The sequence below is a fragment of the Grammomys surdaster genome, unplaced genomic scaffold (genome assembly GCF_004785775.1).
Source record: "Grammomys surdaster isolate TR1022 unplaced genomic scaffold, NIH_TR_1.0 137, whole genome shotgun sequence".
NCBI classification, from domain to species: Eukaryota; Metazoa; Chordata; class Mammalia; order Rodentia; family Muridae; genus Grammomys; species Grammomys surdaster.
The window spans coordinates 1,584,989-1,604,361 of record NW_021604595.1 but is presented as its reverse complement, the minus strand read 5'-3'; the positions used below and the strand labels follow the sequence as shown (position 1 = coordinate 1,604,361).

Here is a 19,373-nt window from a genome sequence, read left to right as displayed (position 1 = left end):
TACAATGCAGCACAGGAGGCAGAGGCAGAAGAGGCAAGTTCAACACAGCAAGAACTTGTCTTAAAAAAAAAACAACTGTCAGGGCTAGAGGACTGGCTCAGCGATTGAGAGTACTGACTGCTCTTCCAGAGGTCTTGAGTTCAATTCCCAACAACCACATGGTGGTTCACAACCATCTGTAATGGGATCCGATGCCCCCTCCTGGTGTGTCTGAAGACAGCTACAGTGTGCTCATATACATAAATCATTCTTTTTTTAAAAAGTGGCAAGAAAAATTATTTTTTAAAAATTATTGCATATAATGCATATAATTGTGGAAATTTATCAGCCTGAGTAGTCACAGACCTTGTAAATAGGTAGCCTTGACAGATAATACCAACTTAGATAAGGTCAAGCGAGTCATAGGCAGAGTCATAGTGACCTGTCCCCTGAACCTTCACCCAGCCAATACCCTGTTCTGAAAGATATCTGTACTCCCCCTGAACACCCACACTCCAGTGTCATCCCCTTCCCCATGTCCTGCCTTTCTGTGTTTATAACCCCTGTGTGAATAAGTAAAAATTATGATTTGATTAAAAAAATTATTGCATATAATGCATATAATACAGAATACAAATCAGTTATGTTTTTAATCAGACTTATACATAATGACCTGGGAATTTGGCTGTAAACAAGTTAAAAGGTAAAATTAAGTTGCAGCGTAATGATTTTTCACATAACTATATGAAAAAAATTGCAAAGCAAGAGAAAATGCCATTTTTATTGCTAGAAGGAGAACAATGACATAGTTTGAGGGACTTAGGTTCAGAGCGAAGACAAAATATATTACACTGCATTCCCTTTACACATTACTGCATTGTTTGAACTTTAAATCAACTATAATTTTGATTCAAGAGAGGATGAATAAATAAGGAAGAATAAAGTAAAGCCAAATTTGTGTATGAATATGACAAAATGAAATGCATCAGTCTGTATGCTAACTTAAAGAAGAAATAAATGGTCCAGTACCTGAACAAACAAATGCACACACTTAGACAAGCATTTGGTAGTACACTCAATGTAGGGAAAGGGAAAAATAAGCCATAATATATACCACTAACCATGAGTTAGCATGGTTACAAGGAAAAACAAGTAGGAGCCTGGGCTGGCAACATGGCTTGGCAGACAGAATCACGTGCTGCATAAGCCTGACAACACGAGTCCAATCAGAGCTGACACGGTGCAAGGAGAATGGACTCCCCAAACTGTCCTCTGCCTCTGCATACATGCCATGGCATGCACATGTGCATACACATGTAACGATAATAGAAAACAAAAGTCAAAGAGTACAGATAAGTCCAACAGTAGTCTATCCAGTGCTGGCATAGACGGAGAGTGACGGCAGCACTCCTTCACTACTGGTGAAACAAATACAAGATAAAGAGAGTTCAGCAGTTGCTTATAAAGCTAAACAGAGTGTTACATGAAATCTGAAAATCACGTTCCTATCTGATGTCCGTCACTCAAACACCTGCCCGTGAGTCTGCATAGCAGCATTGTTTATGAAGGCACAAAGCCAGATGGAGCCATGACGTCACACTGTACTAGGCATGCTGTTCTGTGACTGAAATGAAAGAGCTGTTTATCTGAGGGACCTGGGCAAATCCTAAAGGAAATTGACTGTGTTCTCCACATGTGTTCTGGGATTGTGCTAAGTGAAAAACTCTGGTTTGAGAAGGTTATATATCATGTGAATACATTTGTAGACTTTCTGGAAAAGACAAAAACTATACAGACAGAAAACTGGCCAGTTTTTGCAAGGGTTTTTTAGAAGGGTAGAGGGCTGACCAGGTACAGCACAGATTATTTTCAGGACCAAAAAACTATCTTATTTATTAGTATTATGATAAATACATATAATCTAGTTACCAAGGACCATAGATTTTCACAACAAAAAGAATACTTACCAATGTATTTTAAAATTCAAGATTAAAAAAAAATTAACCAAGAAGGGTGTGGGTTGCAGCACAGATCCAGACAAAGGCAAATGAATTTAATCACATTGTAAAGGAAGGAGAGAAGCTCAGGGAGGGAATGGTGAGAAAGAGGTACAAGTAACCTTGGAAATGAACAGAACTGCGAGAGAAAAGGAACCATCCATGTGTGCCAGGTTCTGCTTCTACAGAGGACAAGCTAGCAATCCTAACTCTGTCTCGTGTACGCCAAGACACAGAACACAAGTGAAAAGATGGCAAATGTAGGGTGACCCAGAGCGTGGACTAGGAAGTCACAGGTGAATATGGAGGACGGGATCCATGGCTGCAGCCATGGCACTGTGGGGACCTCCTGCTCTCCCTTATCTGCAAGGACATGTTTCCATGAAACCACGCACAGTAATGACTACAGATGCCCTTCACTCTTTTTAATGCACGCACATTTACTATAGAATAATTTATAAAATAGGCAAATAAAGTATTAACAGTAACTAATAAAATAGGACAATTGTAACACTATATTGCTAATAGTTATGTAACTGTCTCAAAATATCTTACTACATTCCAGCTACACTGTTAGACAATACAATGCCTGCATGATTAGATGAAGTGAGGTGAAGGACACAGGCACTGTGATGCAGCCATTAGCCTGCTGCCAAAGGTACACAAGTACTGCTGTATAATTGAACAGGAACCCTGTGATGGCCTATGAGTAAGTGACTAATGAGTAGGTGGCATTCACAGCATGGATCCACTGGACAAAGGGATGACTCATGCCCAGGGCAGGAGAGAGTAGAGTGCAAGACTGCATCATGTTGCTCAGAATGGCACACAATGTAAAATTTACAACTTTTTTTATTTCTGGAATTTTCCACTTCATATTTTCAAACCATGGTTAACTAGATAACCAAAGCCATGAAAAGTAAAACCACAAATAAGAGATCACTGCAATAGGTGCATATATTTGTGTGTGTGTATGCATGTGTGTGTATGTGTGTATATGTGTGTATGCATATGTGTGTGTGTGTATTATAATTCTAGTCACAGTCAGTCGGTTACCTGAAAGCAATAAAACCCTATGAGCATATCAGAGCAAATCTAGTTTCTAATACCATTCTCCAGAGAAGGGACACAGGAACTTGTTGAACCGACTCTTTTTAGGGAATAGTCAAGATAAGCCTAGATTATCTTGTAGTGCTACAAAGTGGGTAAGAACTCAAAACTCTGACAAGAATGTCAAAGGGATGGGAGTCAAATGAAAGCATGCTTGATGGCAAAGCTGGAACAGAGCAGAGAAAGAGAGCAGAGCAGAGCAGGGAGAGAGCAGAGCAGAGAGAGAGACCAGAACAGAGAGCAGAGAGAGAGCAGAGAGCAGAGAGAGAGAGAGAGAGAGAGAGAGAGAGAGAGAGAGAGAGAGAAGAGAGAAAACAGAGCAGAGAGAGAGAGAGAGCAGAGAGGCAGCAGAGAGAGAGCAGAGCAGAGAGAGAGAGAGAGAGAGAGAGAGAGAGAGAGAGAGCAGAGAGAGCAGAGCAGAGAGAGAGCAGAGCAGAACAGAGAGCAGAGAGAGAGAGAGAGAGCGAGAGTGAGAGAGAGCACAGAGAGAGAGAGAGAGAGAGAGCAGAGATAGCAGAGCAGAGAGAGAGCAGAGAGAGAGAGAGCAGAAATAGAGAGAGCAGAGAGCAGAGCAGAGAGAGAGAGCAGAGAGAGGGAGAAAGAGGGGGGGAGAGAGAGAGAGAGAGAGATCAGAGAGCAGAGAGAGAGCAGAGCAGAGAGCAGAGCAGAGAGACAGCAGAGAGAGAGAGCAGAGAGAGAGAGAGAGAGAGAGAGCAGAGAGAGAGCAGAGCAGAGAGAGAGCAGCAGAGCAGAGAGAGAGTGCAGAGCAGAGCAGAGAGAGAGAGAACAGAGAGAGAGAGAGAGCGCAGAGAGAGAGAAGAGAGAGAGAGAGAGAGAGAGAGAGAGAGCAGAGAGAGAGCAGAGCTGCCGACACTGGCCAGAAGCAATATCCCCTCACATGTACAGCTATGAATTCAGCCCATTTGTGTTACAGTTTATCAACTCTTGATAATATAAAATGATGTCATTGTGCTGGTATAGTTTTGCAAAGCAAGAGAAAGGCACATACAGAAATAAAAATTCAAGGGGAGGCAGACATGTTCAGAGAAGAAGAGACCATGTGACAGGCAGACATGAACCAAGTCAATCTGATAAATACTTGAGCCCTTGGCAGGCACCACAAAAACCATGGTATGCAGGGTAGTGGAGTACAAGGATGAATAAAATAGCCTTTGTCCTTGAGGAAGTATGTGCTTAGTAAAAGGGATAAAAGAGTACATCCTGGAATTAATAAGTGCAGATACTCTAATGACTGTTGTAAGCAAGGGAAATCATCTGATATGATCTGAAGAACATTCAAGAATAAAGGCAAGGCTAATCTATAATAGGCTGCATTGGGCTCTAAAATCTCTCCGTCACATGTCTAACACTGACTTTAATGTAATATGTCACTTTTTAATTTATGAGTGTGCAGACACACATGACTCGGAGTATACGGGTAGGGATGAGAAGAGAAACTCAGGTACAGCTCCTCGCCTTCCACCTTGTCTGATACAGTTCTTTGTTTACTGCTAGCTATGCCAGATTAACCAGTCTGTGAGCTACCATGATTTCTTGTCTCTAGCTCTCATCCTGCTGTAGGAGCACTAAGATTACTGAAGTCATATGCCACCTCATCCACCTGACCTGAGATCCAAACTCAGATTCTCACGCTTGTAACGCAAGCCTTACCCAGGGCCATCTCTTCAACCCCTCATCTTAATTTATACAATACAACACTGTTGTTACTCTATAATTTGAGATCATCTAGACAATTTTCTAAAAATAAACATTTAGAAGTCTAAATTTGAATTAGAGAAAAATAGTTCAACTTGATTTCTGTGTTCACTTATTTGAGGAGTTGATTTGTCTGTCAAGAACTCTACACTGATCTAAGTAATAGACACTCAGAAAACAAACGGGAGGTCTAGGCAGGCTACAAGTATTCTGCCATGCATTTATATCAATTAAAATCCTTATGGGAATTCACCCTTCAAAAAATCTACAAATTTTCAGTAGCATCTGCTTTCCATATTTTGAACCATGTCCTCACAGAGAAGGATATAAATGAGAATACTTTCCCCAAGTGTATCGGAACAAGCATAGCTAATTGCAGAGAGAAAAACCCTCCCCTGTGGTTGGTCCTTATCATCTTTGTTTAGAAAGCTTCTGCTCAAAGGAAAGCAAACGCAGAACTAAAGTCTGCTATTCGGTACAGTCCTTGCCTCACTCCGTCAGTCAGGACAAGATGGTGGCACGATAGGACCTTTACAAATCAGGTACACAGACTTTCATGACTGAAACTAGCTCAGCTACTGGGTAGAAAGAAAGACAGATTAATAGCGTTCAACAGGACATAGAGAAGTAAGCTTGTTCGAGGATGCTGCTGACTCAAAGAGCCAGGAAAATGAGAAGTATTCGGCATACGACAATGATGATGATGATGAATTATCTACTTAGGACAATCAGCATACAGAAATCTCATCTAAGAGTAGTTGGGAAAGATATGTGTTGGCATTCACTATGGCATATTATTTTGGCAATACACTAAAATATGAAAAATCAAGGTATAATGCTACAAAATTATCTAGAACTCAAAGGAAGTCAAATATAAAATTCTATATATGGAAGGTAAATGTAAATGTGCATAGGAAAGGGCCTTGCTGTGTAGCAGCTGGCCCCGGCTCTCACTTGTCCTCTGCCTGCCTTTTGTTCAGTGAAACCACATCCATGCTTCATCCATACCTCTGGTTTCTCCGATGTTCTAAGCCCCAGCTCTGAGGGGCAGCAGCGATCCAGAGGTCTGAGCCAACCTTCCTTCTCCTCCACCCTAGCCTGAGACTATGGGGCCAGCCCTCTCCTTTGGATATAGAGGATTCTGAATAAAGACCTAGAGCTGAGCAGTAGCCAGTCTGCAGTAACCATAAACTCCGGTGAGAGACCTGCAATCTGGCCACACCAAGGGCTAGGCAGTCAGGAAATGCTTCTGGGATCCCCAAAGCTAGGAAATGCCAGGTAGGGCAATTTTTCTTGATTTACTCTGGCTATGGGGATTGACCTGGTCCTGTGCTGCCTCCTCAGTCATGGTACCCAGCCTGAGGCTGGACCCACATATGCCAAAGGCAGTATGGAGATGATCTGTATAGAATCAGGCAAGCTCCGCCTACCTTTACTCTCCAGATGGGTGCTGCCTCAAACATTTTAGACAAAGTTCAAAGCTAACAGGGCAGTTGTTAGGATTGGGTTTTTCAAGTCTAAATTAAGTCAAGCATTTAGCTTTTGTTTTCCTTCCTTCCTTCCTTCCTTCCTTCCTTCCTTCCTTCCTTCCTTCCTTCCTTCCTTTCTTGTTTGTTTTTCTGGTTTTTCGAGACAGGGTTTCTCTGTGTAGCCCTGGCTGTCCTGGAACTCACTCTGTAGACCAGGCTGGCCTCGAACTCAGAAATCCGCCTGCCTCTGCCTCCCAAGTGCTGGGATTAAAGGCATGTGCCACCACTGCCCAGCTAGCTTTTGTATTTCTGAAGTCACAACTTTGATACAAAGTTAATGTTTGAAAAAGCAAATTCTCCGTTTAAATTTAAGTTAATAATTCACACAGATGGAAGTAACAACTTGTAGCTTGTGACCAAGTCTGTTGATTACTATGGAAATGGGGCAGTCTGATGCTATCCTGTGCTCAGCACTTGTGCTCAACAAACAACCCTGGAATTCAGAAAAAGGGGAGGAGGGTAAGAAAAGAAAAGGAAAGCTTTAACCACTTACATTTCTACATTTTACTCTACATAATTTCTTTATGTTTTATTATTTTATTCAGATGATAGAACTAGTTTTTGAAAGTTAGTCACCTTTCTTCAAAAGTTCAAGATGACCCAGATATCTGTAGATATCCAAAACACCATCCCTTCTTACAATGGGTTAAAACTACTTAATGGCCGGGGTCCAGCTCACTGACACAGTACTTGTCTAACAGGCGCAGGCCCTGGATTTGGTTTCTAGCATGGAAGTGTGAGTAGGGGAAAGGATGATACACTTAACACATACATAGCCAAGGCAGACAATAAGAGTGGTAGATTCAAACCTGCAAGCGGTCAGTGTTGTAAACTATGCTCTTGTACTAGGCCCAGTAGTCCAGGCCCAGCCCAAATGCTCATTTGCACTAGACGTCAGGTTGTCAAACAAAATTCATAAGGTACCAGTCTTCCAAAGAGAAGAGTAAAAGAAGCCAATCAGAAGGAACTCAGTTTGCCTGAAACGGAATGATACACAAAATCCCATTCTAAACCCACAGGTTACCTCCAATGACCAATCTGGCTTTCCTCCTTTCCTTGCTTTCCTCCTTTGTCTACCTCTAAAGCCAACCTCTTCCACTAGCTTGAGCTATAGGAGCACCTTTAACTAGGATACTTCTAGATTAAAGAATTTCTAGCAGAGCCAACTACATCTGGAAAACATTAGAAGAAAAGTACAGTGTTGATTATGTCTCTGATTAAATCTCCCTTCAGGGGTGCCGCCAACAGAACCCCACTGTCTCAGGACTAAGAAAGTGGAAATGGGGCAAGAGTTAATGAAAGAACAAGAGAAGAGTCTTTCATTCCCGGGTCAGCAGTTGAGGTTTCTGAATCTGTCCTGTGCAGTAATTTAGTACGGGAGTCTTCTAGTTCCAACTCTAGCAGGAGAGCAGCTGCTGAACAGGACTCAGTCACGTCAGTAAGGAGCAAGCTTATCTGCCATGGATCATCAAATTAAAAACTATGTCACAAAATATAATACACAGGCTGGTGAGGTGGCTCGGTGGCATAAAAGTGGTTGTCCCTTCAGCCTGCTGACTTAAGTTCCATCCCTGGATCCTACTGTTGAAGGAGAGAAACAACTCCTAAAAGTCATTCTCTAACCTAACACATGTACCCATGACATGCGTGTAGCCACATTCTACACACACTACAGTAATAATACAGTTTACATACACAGACACATAATATAGAGTATACCTCCACTCTACATATAACACACAGATAAAGACTGAAAGAATGCAAAAATTAAAAATTGATTATAGATTTTTATGTTCTTTTCTGATTTCTGATTATTTTCAAAATTTGATTATATATTTTATCTTTGAAGAAAAACATTTTATTTATAAAACATGATTATATTATACTTCATACTTTTTGGGGAGCAGTATTGGGAACAAAATAAAACCAGAGCTATGACATGATTTAAAAAAAAAAAAGCAGTTAATCCCTAAAACAGAAGACTCAAGGCAATGGTGAAAATATAAAATCCCTAGAACCAGGTATTTAAAACAGGTGATAGATAAGAACTATCAAAGTCTGACTTGGCAAAGTTATGAATCTAAATGGAAAATGTTTCCATAAGTAGGTGACATCAGAGTCCTTCTTAAATACATAGGAATTTGCTATAACGTCCTGAGGTACATTTAAACCATTATACCTGGTACACAGTAAGTATTCAAAAATGGAGATCAGCACTCTAAATGAAACAAGCCAACTTCTGTGGAGAGAAGAGTCACTTACATACTCCCTTATGGAGCATCTAGGGATGGGGGTTAGAAAGGCCATGAAAATAAGGGATCTGTTAGAGATGTGGAAGAGGAAAGTGGGTAAGAAGGGAAACAGACAAGGAGGATGTGATCAAAGTGTATCATATACATATATATACATATATATGTATGTATATATATATATGGAAATGTCATAATAAAGCCTGTTGTATCATATAATACACATTAACAGGAAAAAGCACAAGAAAAATTTAAAATTGTAATGACCTAAGAGTTCTGTTAGGTTCTAAAGCATGGTTAAGGAATAATCTAAATAAACATATCCTTACATGTCCACTGACACTTAACAAGGGCACCAAGAATACACAATGCAAAAAAAGATAGTTGTTGTTGTTTTAACTTAAGGTTTTGGGGAAAACTGAATACCCATATATAAGGACGGAGACAAAAAAGTGAAAAAGGAAGAAAGGAAAAGAAAATTACACCACTTATAAAAATTAACTCAAAGCTGGGCACAGTGGTGCATTCCTTTAATCCCAGCACTCTGGAGGCAGAGGCAGGGGATTTCTGTGAGTTCAGGGCTAGCCTGGTCTATATAATGAGTTCCAGGACAGCCAGAGCTATATAGTGAGACCCTATCTGAAAAAAAAATCAAAACATATCAAAGACTTAAATGGAAGCTGTAAAACTGTAAATCCTAGAATTGTGAGGCTAGAACTGTAATTCCCAGATTACATTATGGCGGTGTGTCAAAGAAAGTGCAGGTAGGAATGAAGAACAGGACACTCATGAACCCTCAGGAGACACATGCATTGCTCTTAGCATTACAGAGAAAAGTAGGGGCAGTACCTCAAAACACAAACACACTAGGTCTGAGTATTTACACAAAGGTCTGAAACCAGTTTGTCAAAAGAGTTATGTGTACTTCCATGCTCACTGTATACTACTCACAGTGCATATATGCACACACACATATACATATGTATATATGTACAAACACATATACATATGTATATGTGCACCCACAGACACATATATACATACATATATATGCACAAGGGAAGATTGCTGTTCTGACTTTAAAAGAAGGAAATCCTATCAGTTTCAACATGATGGCTGGAGGTAGAAAACACAATGCTAAGGAAGTGAGCCGAAGACAAAAAACAACAGAGGAGAACAGAACAGTAGTCAGACAGGTTGTGGGGAAGACTGGGGAGTGGAGCGATGATTGTCAGAAGGAGTGCTAGAAAACTTCAAACAGGAGAAATAGGGGTTTCCCCTCAATTGTACAGCATTAGGAATACACTTACTACTAGTGTGGTGTATGTTTCCAAATCGCCAAGTTTCAGATGTTCCCACCATGAAAAATGAAACAGTGGATGCTAATTTATTTCACACCACAGTCACAAATCATAACATAATTTTATATAGCAATATATAAGATTATAAATTGTCAATTTACAATAATTTATAGAAGAAAACCTCAGAGGAACAGAGATAATAGCATGTTAGTAGAGCACTTTCCCAGTGTGTGCAAGGCCCTGGGTTCTATTCCCAGTACTGCGAGAATACACAAACAAATAGCAACATCATTAGCCAAACAAGGTACCTGAGGTAATTAGTGTTTAAAAAATGAAATCCAAGGTGTGCCCCTCTCTCTCTCTCTCTCTCTCTCTTTCTCTTTGTTTGTGTGTGTGTGTCTGTGTATGTGTGTGTGTGTGAGTCTGTGTATCTGTTAGAAGTTAAGCTGAAGAATATTGGCAGTTCATGGAAGAATTTTAAAATTATGTCTCTTCTAAAACATTTTAGACCTGGGAAATCCTTAACTATATTCTTACTTATTTTCCTTCAATTCTGTATTCTCTGACATATGATGAATTTTTACTGACACTTACATGTTTAAGACTTTCATATTACTTGACCATGTTAGTTTTGTGGATGTTAGTTAGATTTGTCACAATCTATAAATGCATGGCTTTATTTAGTGTTTTCTTCATATATTAATTTTTATAAGAACAGGCATCTTGAAGATTCTCTTCAAATCACCAATATCAAAGGCCTGAAACATAAGTGTTCATAAATATTTACAGAGACACTAAAGATATGATTTTGGTCATGGGAAGCAAAACATGGGAAGATCTAGATGGTCATTTTGCCTTTAGTTTTCTCAGAATCTTTTAAAAATGACCCATTATTTTTAAAGGAATTTTTAGTATCTCACATACAGTAAATCCTCTATAAATGTATCTTTTTGTAAATAAAAAAATCTTAGGTATTACAGAGGGATTAGAATTATAAATATGCCCCTAAAGAGTGAAAGAAATCATGTTAACAAAAAGATAATTTAGTTTAGCAATCTACTGAGGCTGCAATGTGCTGTTTTACATGAATGCCACAACTCTGTTCCCATCTAAAGGTGAAGTAAAAACGAGAGTGAAAAGTCCCTGCTCCAAGGTCATAACTAGAAAGTGTAACAATCGGGATTAGAGTACCAATCTTTCCTTAAATCCAAACCCATGGTTTTGTTTTTAATCTCATGTTGCTTCTACAGGAAACAGAAAAATGAAATACTAGCTTTATCAGTAATATAGTCAATGCATCACATTATCTAGTTAATACCAACCAAGAGCCGGCTTATTTTTCTACTTACATCATTGTAAGAAGAGGAAACATAAACATACATATTTTGATTGAAGTTAAAGTGATATGAGAAATGACAGAAATAGTCACTAACAAAGATGGTTCATAGAAAAGATTTCAATGGGTTTTCATACTCCCTTCCCCCATACTTCTTACTTTGGGGGAAAAGAAACCCTTTGGGCTGGGGGTCAGATTTTGGTTTGAAAAAAGGGTTGAAATGTGCTTTTAAGAGAACAGTAATTTGAAATTTATCCTCAGGATAAGTTTTAGATTTCTTTCCCCTCAGATTTAGAACTCTCAAGTTCAATCTCACCTGTGAGAATGTTCTAAATTTATGTGACATCAGGGGCATTGCGAATAATGGTAGAGCAAAATAAAGATCACACACATCATTTTGTTAGACTGACGATATTACTGGTAAATTGTGACTTTTACTTTCCTTCATAGGGTTTAACAGTGACTTACATTCACCTTTTTTTAAAAAAACATATTCAGTAGTGCTCAAAGAAGATCATATAAAAAGAGAGAGCTATTCGATAGTGCTCTCTCTATTCTCTTGGATTCCACCAACAAAGGATTTTCTTCTGAAGAAAACCATCCTCCCTTAAAAGGAAATGGAAGTACCCGCTTGAGATGGGGAATCTGAGTCTCCAAAACACAACGCTATGAAAGCACTGGAATCAGGTTAGGAATTAGTTATTGCTAAGATGAACTATGGACTACCAAATGGGAATCATCTGTGAGGTTTTAGGCAAATTTCAGGCTGGTCCCAGTTTTTCTCCAAGACCTCGGTATCCACACTTTTTAAAAAGCCACAGGTGGAATTCCTGGGTACAGAGAAGTTTCGCTACAACTGAACAGGAAATCCAGAAACCACAGGGTGGTGGGTGAGTGGTTTGGGAGCCATACATTCGTGTTTACATCCCATTTCTTTCCGTTAACAGCTCTGATTGTGGCCAATCACCCAAGCCTTCGGCTCTCTCAGAGGGAAAAACAAAAACAAAACAACAATAACAACCTGGAATGACATTTTGTTGTTAAAATCAAATACGATTATGCTGTGTGCAGCTTGGGGTTGGGGGGTGATGTGGAAGCAGATGTGTACATATTCACACAGCTTAACGGTGCCCCCCCATGCTAACAGCTTCTCAGGTTCTTTCAGCTCGCAGTCAATGAATGATAGTTTGTGTTCAGTTTTTAGCATAGACAACTCTTGCTGGAATACCTGATCAGCTATTTCTCTAAAGCACTGATTCTCAAGCTTCCTCCCCCTCCATCCCCGCCCCCCTTCTCCCTCTCCTCCCTGGTCCCTGGGCCTTCTTTGTTTACTATATTTTCTTTTCCGTTAAAATTTAATACCACAGGTACGGTGTGCATCTATGTTGTGATCCTCGGAAAGGCCACAAACCCTGTATTATATAAGAACGAACGAACACACACACACACACACACAGACGAGGGCAGGGACACATCATCAATATTGAGAATGCATGTCAGAGGAAAAAGTGACTTGGTCAAGGTCAAGTGACTCATTTACTGGCAGAATTAGGTCTGAATTAGGTCTGATACCAGCTTGTGACTGTCTTGTCTAGTTTATTTGTAATGAAGAACTGTTGCCAATATTTCTAATCAACAGATTTCAACTAAAACCCCCAAGCAAGCATCTAGCTTGCTGGATCGGGCACTTGAGCAAGACAGGGGCGCCTGGTGGCCCTGGTCCCCCGCCCCGCCTCGAGGGATGCGCCTCCAAAACGCCTCCCTGGATAACCCGCTGCGTAAGGACAACCGTCTGGGGACCGCTCGGCGGGCGCCTAACTGGCTGCGGACTCCGAACCTCTTGGCGCGCTTCGCTCTCCGGCTTCGGAGCCCTGGAGCCGGCGGGTCGGTCTCGCACGTCTAGGGCCGGGAGGCGCGGGCGGAGAGGACCGGCCGGCCCAAGGCGCTGCTCGGGTTCCGCGGCGCCGGCCTGCCCGCAGGCCCGCTATCGCCCACCGGCTGCCGGGCCCGGCCTCCCCGCCGCGCCTCTGAGCAGGGGGACTCCCCGCCGGGCGCGCCACACAACGTCTCCCTCTGGCGCGCGCACGGGCCACTCCACAGCCCGGCAGCCGACGACGCCGCGTCGCCGCCGCGGTCTTGCGCGCGCCCGACTCGCCAGCCAATAGCCGGAGCCGCTAGTTTCACGTGACACGAACCAGCCAATGGAGACTCGAGACGGCCCGTGACGCGACCTGACAGCTCCTAAGGTTTTCAAACCTGCGGGAGTGGCGGGGAGGCCGATCTGGGGCTGTGTGGTCGCGCGCCGAGTCTACGGCGTGTGCACGGAAAGCCGGGGGACCAAGGGAGGGCGTGGTTGCCAGCCTGCAGCATGGGGGCACCGACTCCCCAGCAGCCCCGCGCAGAGTCGCAGGTGAGTAAGGAGGAGCGAGGACAGCTCTGAAGCGTCGTTCACAGAACCACGTGTTCCATCGCAGCGCCCAGAGAAGAAGAAAAGCCCATATTATGCATCGAATGTCTTCAGTGTGTACCTTAATATAATTGAACTATTATATTTAGTATTGTCTAATATATTCAATATTGTCTTGCAGTGTGATAGTTTAAATATAAATTTCAGCCCTAGAGTTGTACTAGTAGGGGAAGTTGAATTATGTAGAGGGAGAAAAATGGAGAGCAAGTGCTGTCACAAGAAATGGATCCCGAAGGTATCTGGTGAAACAACTGTGCCTGCAGCGATCCATGTTGCTAATGAAAGTCCCGACTGCCACTCGCTTCTGTAAACATGCTTTAACTGCAGTAGAAATTTCCCCTCGGTTGTCTTGAAAGTACCATCTTCAAATGTCCACTAAGGAAATAATTTAAAGACACCAGCAGTTGAATGACCAAAGCTGAAAACCCATAAATACTATGTGAAACTTTAAGTCTTTCCACTGTAGGGTAGGCTAGACTAATAAATCTGAGAGTGGTGTTTGTTTCTTCTTTGGTCAGTTTTCCATAACACCCAGAGCCGCTTCCTTCTGGTCTCCTGCAGTTCTTAGTTTTTCTTTGTCAAAGCCTTTCCAGCATCTGTACTTCTGGTGACTCCAGGTCTGGAGAAATCACCCAGGAATAGAACTCATGGATAGGAACGAGGCTCCTGTCGTTAATAGTGGCTGATTGGTCTCTGCCCTCTTATAATAGAAACCCCAGGTTCCTAAACCCACAGGCATGCCTTCTCATTAAAGAGTTAGCTCTACCCAGGGATCCAAACATTCTGCTTTGTCACCGTTAAAAATCAGGCATCCTTTCAACTTGTGTCATGGGTCAAAATGGTAGATGGAGCAGCATCTATCATGTCCTTATTTTAATAAAGACCTTTCTAGAAGCCTACCCAACAACTTGATCATATTATAGATCTTACATACTCAGACTCAGTAACATGACCTCCTGTAGTTGAGAAATGTCTTCACTAGGCACATGTCTGTTCTTAAGGAAATCCTGTACCAGAAAGTGAGAGATGGATCCAGATAAGCCTCTAGCAGCTTCTGCTGAATCCATGGTTTCAAACTCTACCAGAAGCCCTGTTATCTCATACAGCTCAGTAGAAATGCAGGACACTTTGCTGGGTAGATTCTGTGCCGCTCTGTGCTAGATGCTTTACATATGTTTTCTATTTTGTCCATGCCATTACTAGCTTTGTGATGATACAAATGACATCAAATATTGTAAATGGTGACAGACTAGCATGGCAGAGGGCCTTTAGGTATACTAAATGAGTGGTCTGGTTTCAATTGGTTGTACAGTGCTTCAAACACACAAATATAAGGAATATAAATCTGTATTCAGTTAACAAAGTTCTCTGTCTAAAGTTAACCAGGATCAACAAACAGTATAAGGAAAAAAATATCACCTTATAGCCCAGTAAGCAAGCCTCATATAAATATACCAATACAAAAAAATTTTCACATTAAATTATCAATTTGGGGTTTGGAAAACAAATATTTTTGTTCAAATAAAAAGTAAGAGCTGATATGGAAAACATGATTTTTAGGGTTGGCATATCTAAAGGGTTTGTTCTTTATGTGTACTGCTGCCTTTTTTTGGTGCTTTTTTTTTTCAATACAGGATTCTGGGTAGAAAGTCATTTTCTCTCAGAATTGTCAAGGTTGTGCTTCATTGTATTTCAGGGATTTAGTGTTGCTTTTTTGAATTATTAGCTTTTTTCCCTTTTAGAAATACTGTCTGTGTAGCTGCATTTGGCCCAGAATTGTCCTAAAACTTGGGATCCTCCTGCATCAGCTTTCTGAGTTTAGAACTATAGATGTGTGCCATGACAACCAGCAATTCTAGCAGTTTACTTTAGCTATCCTTCAATGCCTTCCTTGGAAGCTTTTTAGAATTTTTTTCCCTGCATTTCAAGAATTGCAAGTGTGCATTTGGATAAGTCTTTCCATTCTGAAAATGAATATCAGAAAATAACTGATGACAAAAGCTGGAGACTAATGTCTAAATGAGAATGCACACTGAACAGCCATTATGAAAACCAGTGTTGTGGTTTCTGTTTCTCTGTGGAGCCCTGGCTGTCCTAGAACTAGCTCTGTAGACCAGGCTGGCCTTGAACCCAGAGATCCACCTGCCTCTGCCTTTTAAGTGCTGGGATTAAAGGTGTTCACCACTAGGCCTCACAAGCTAGAACTTTTATATGATCCGTTTATATCACTCCTGGACCTCTCCCCGAAAGATTGTATCCTATTACAAATACTTGTCTATGTCTATTGCTACTGTTTCCACAATAGCATGGGAATATAATAAACGTAGATGCCCATCATAGAAGAATGGGTAACAAAAATGTGGTACATATATACAATGGAATTTTATTCATCTGTAAGGGAAAATAGAATTATGCTATTTTTAGGAAGTATATTAAACTTGGACATATTTTAAGTGAGGTGACCCAGACTTACAAAGACACACAGCACATCTTCTCTTATGTAAATCTTACAACTTTTTGTATATACATATATAGGTGGGAGGGAGGGCAAATGCCAGAAAACTAGAAAGGGGCATATGAGAAGGGGAAATAATACTTCCAGCAGAAAATTACTCTATAAGTCTCAGGAAATGATATCTAAGCTATATTTAGGAAACCCTAAAAGCCGTGGATTGGATTAGCATACTGCTCATGAAAAATCTTGAATTTCTGATTATGTTCTGTTAGAGCTAGTTTAAGTATGTTTAAAGACTAGAGTATGTTTAAGTATGCTTTGGATGTAATTTTAATGCTTTTGATTAGTAATTTTGTACATTTTGCATATTGAAGTATCTTCATTTAGTTTTCCTTTAATTTTGATCTTGCCACCTTTCACTGTTCATTAGTTTTTAAAATGTAAATTGAAATCTTTCTATAAATTGAAATAAAAATACTAAAAATCAAAAAAAAAGAAAGTAAGAGCTGAAATTGACTTGGTGTTTCTTATTATCCAAGTAAGAATAGTGCCTACATTTGAGTTTTTTAATGAGAAACAAGACTGGTTTATGCTTTAATAAACAATGCCTATTATATACTCATGCTACATTGTAACATCAAAATTAGCCTTCCATGTGACAAGTATAGAGATAAAATGAACATGTGGAGATTATTTGTAAATTGGTTGTGTGGATGAGAAGGATCTCAGAGGAAGAAGAGAGATTTGTCAGAGAAGACTTGCTAGGAAATGATAACTGAGCTAAATCTCCATGAAGACTTGAAAGAATCTGTCCAGAAAAACAATGGTTGTCGAGGTACTGAGATGAGTTATTACAAAAGGATAGCATATATGACTGATGGATATAAACAAGAACACAGAATAGCAAACTGAAGAGGCAGACAATATGCTCTCACAACAGTTGTACACTACCCTCCTGGAGAGTTTGTATTCTTTGGCCATTAGTATCCATTCTCTCCCCTACTTTGGTGCTTCTTGTGTGCATTTTTATGTGGCATTATGATGCCTGTGCCTCCAGCCAATGGATGGTAAGTGACCAGGGAGGCAATCTTGTTGTTTGTCAAACATAAGGGAAAACATGGGATAGAAGATAAGAACTGTATAAATATGCTGTTGTGTAGCAGCAGTTTCTTACAAATTGAAGCATCCTAGAGGGAGGCTCATTAAGACTCAGGGAGTAAACAAACTTCTAAGATCTAGAAAGTAAATAACTGAAAATTCTTAAGAAGTTCCTGAAACTTACAGGACCCACAAGGGTCATCCCACGTCAAGATCTAGATCGAAAGCTTGTGTCTTCCAGTTTCAAGATCTGGATCACTGGTATGCCTTCCATTTCTGGATTATAGTTCTTTGCAGATATAGTCACATTGACAACTGAGAATAATCATCACAATCCATTTCATGTCAACTTGACACACAATCATACTTCCTTATGTCCAAATGAAAACAATAACTAGGCCATAATAATGTCTAACATGATATAACTATCCCTCATACAACTACAAACACATAGTAAATTTAGAATAGATGACAATGTCCCTTTTATACTATACTTTTCACAAAATGGAAGCTTAGCTGACCTTTGCCTAAAGGTCACCACTCCCTTAATGCATTTATTTCCTTGAACACCTGATTTAGCTCTACTCCACTTCCTAGTGCCCCTTTAATACTTGACCCATACATTTTGTATTTTTCCTATCTAAGCTTGCTACACTGGATCAATATATTCTTCATAAGAGTAAACCATAGGACAGAGTCTATGCTAGGCTGTTTTGAGATTTCCTTCCTCAATGCAATTAGTCTAAATCTCTTTACTTTAACCTCGGGCACACTCTTCAAACAATGTCAAAAGGCAGCCACAGTCTTCATCAAAATATTACAATAGTGATCTCTAGGAAATATGGTAAAACTCTTCTCTGAAACCTCTTGAGCCAGGCCCACACAGTTCAACTCACCCTCAGCAACAGTGTTTTCCATATTCCTACTAGGATAGCCCATTAAGCCCCACTTAAAGCATTCCACTGCTTTCCAAATCCAAAGCCCCCAAATCCACATTCCTACAAACAAAATCATGGTCAGGCCTATCACAGCAATACCCTAGTCCCTGCTACCAACTTCTATCTATGTTTAGATTTTATTGCTGTGAAGAAACACTGACCGAGACAACTCTTATACATAAAACATTTACTTAGAGCTAACATACAGTTTCACAGATTCAGTCCATTATCATCATGGAGGGATGTATGACAGTCTGCAGAAAGACATGGTGCTGGAGGAGTCGAGTTCTACATCTTGATCTAAAGGGAGCAGAAGGAGACTGTCTTATTCAGGCAGCCAGGAGGCTTCTGGATCACACTGGCCAGACTTGAGCATCTGTATGAGACCTCAAAGCCCCATACAAGCCCAAGCATGTTCAAATCTCCACAACCTTAGGGTTAAAAGAAATGTAAGGGTTAAACCAATGGTGTATGGAACACAAGGGATGAGAAATAGAAGGGCTAGCATCCAGGTATGAGCTAGCCAAGCTGATCAGATAAGAGGAAGGACAGGGCTCTGAACCAGTCAGGAGGTCAACTGGCTCCTCCAGAGAGCCCTGAAAAACATACAGAAAGCACTGCTGCTCTTACATATAATCTTGCCTCCAGTGCAGCTAATTTTAATAGACTCAACTTCTAATAAGTTTCCACCTTTTCCAAAAGGGATATCACCCTAACTATCCCACAGACAGGAGTTGAATATGCAGTAATCAAGAAAGACTACAGCAATGTCATGGTGGCTATGATGGTTGGCTACCCTGCCGTGGGCCTAACAATAAGCTGCTGCCACAAAGGCAGCACAATCTTAACAACCAGCAACTTTACTGACACCCATCCCCTCACTCCTGGAGGCAGGGGATGGAGACCTCAGGCAGCACGTGAGTGCAAGGGAAACAGACTCAGGAGACAGGCTTCATTGAGACAGCTCATTTTAGTAGGCAGGAACAAAGACTATTTAAACCTTTAGGGGGTGAATAGGGGCTCTCTGGTTCAGTGTACATCACTGGCTGGGGCCAGGATGCTGGGGATGCCTCATTTGCATAAGGAAGAGTTTCAGGCACTGCTAGATATGACCTTTAGGGGAGAGGAAGTTTAACCTGGCTATGTGGGGCCATGTGCCTCTGGTGGGGAAAAGGAGGGTCATAGCTGTGCGTGCTCT

At 40.9% G+C, this 19,373-nt stretch overlaps 1 protein-coding gene across 1 annotated transcript in view; it reads right to left on the bottom strand.

Moving 5' to 3' along the window:
• Positions 1-13,156, bottom strand: part of Ptpdc1 (protein tyrosine phosphatase domain containing 1) — a 47,443-nt gene extending 34,287 nt beyond the window's left edge. The window contains exon 1 of the mRNA XM_028763270.1: positions 13,055-13,156. The gene's annotated coding sequence lies outside the window, so the exon portion shown is untranslated. The remainder of the gene's footprint in view (positions 1-13,054) is intronic.
• Between the last annotated feature and the right edge of the window lie 6,217 nt (positions 13,157-19,373).